The 1,154-nt window shown below is 43.3% G+C and overlaps 1 protein-coding gene across 1 annotated transcript in view; it reads left to right on the top strand.

Annotated features, from left to right (window-relative positions):
- The window catches only part of LOC108741410 (BAI1-associated protein 3), a 172,984-nt gene that overhangs the window by 74,803 nt on the left and 97,027 nt on the right, over positions 1–1,154 (top strand). The gene's annotated exons all lie outside the window — the stretch shown is intronic.

Here is a 1,154-nt window from a genome sequence, read left to right as displayed (position 1 = left end):
CTGTGGAATATTACTGCCTCAGCATTTGCCTAAGTGATCCAAGGAAACCACAGAAAAACTTGGACCAAGGCAGACGGACCCGGAATCGAACCGGCGTCCTCCCGAATGCTAAGCAATGGTCTAGACCTCTAGGCCATGCCGCTCGGTGCCGGTAACACCACATTTCGAACGCTTTTAACCTTTTCTTTCCGCCGCGCCCACCGTCATGGTTTCTCAATCGTGCAGCGGCGAGCTCCAAACATACACCTTTAACAATCTTTTTCGAATTTCTAAATTAACCATTCGCGAGCATGGCTAGCGCAATCCTGTACATTATATCCCTGTTCCTCTTTCTATCCTGACTTATCTGACTTCCTAGATACCGAAAATCAGCCACTTCTTCTGACTTTCGTTTCCTACGTTTGTATTTTTGTTTTCAGTATTACATGACATCATCAGTTCCCTATTGTGCGACTTTGATTTGAATTGTCAGCTGTTGTCTTTCGTCGGTAGATTGCAATCTATATTTGAATTATTACATTAAAGTTCAACATTCGATGCATGTAATCAAATGTCACCACACAACAGGCGTAAACATATATATTCGCAGCGTAGATTGGTTGTTGATTTGCCGTCGAACAAGTGCAGATAATACATTGCGCTTCGCTTCGATTTAATTGGAAATACAGCTGTGCAAATAGTTACTTTCATCAATATATCTGTATGTACGAAATGTTCTTGAAGAGGTTGATATTCAATATTAAACATTAAAGTGAGGTAAATGTCTAGATGATGGCACCCACCCCAGAGGGGGTGGGGATGGGTGGGATCGAAAGAGGAGGTCTCCCCCACCCCTGTACCATAAAATGTTCCTGGCGTTCTCACCCCCATAAAAAAGTTATGGGGGGTATATGATGGCCCCCCACCGCCCAAGGGGATGGGGAAAGGGGGGATCGAAAGAGGGTGGTCACCTGACTAAAACCCCACAAAAGATTTGCGGCGGTCTCACCCCCATAAAAGTTATGAGGGTTGAAAGTTCATTATTTTGACAATTTTCATACACTATAATTCAAATAAAATTCAATAAAAAAAATATTTTCAAGCGCGTGGAGGTGGGGGATCGAAAGAGGGTGGTCACTTGAACAAAACCAGATAACCTAACCTAACCTACCCTA

The sequence above is a fragment of the Agrilus planipennis genome, unplaced genomic scaffold, assembly GCF_000699045.2.
Source record: "Agrilus planipennis isolate EAB-ADULT unplaced genomic scaffold, Apla_2.0 scaffold314, whole genome shotgun sequence".
Taxonomy (NCBI): Eukaryota; Metazoa; Arthropoda; class Insecta; order Coleoptera; family Buprestidae; genus Agrilus; species Agrilus planipennis.
The sequence above is the reverse complement of the archived record's forward strand: the minus strand, read 5'-3'. Positions and strand labels throughout refer to the sequence as shown.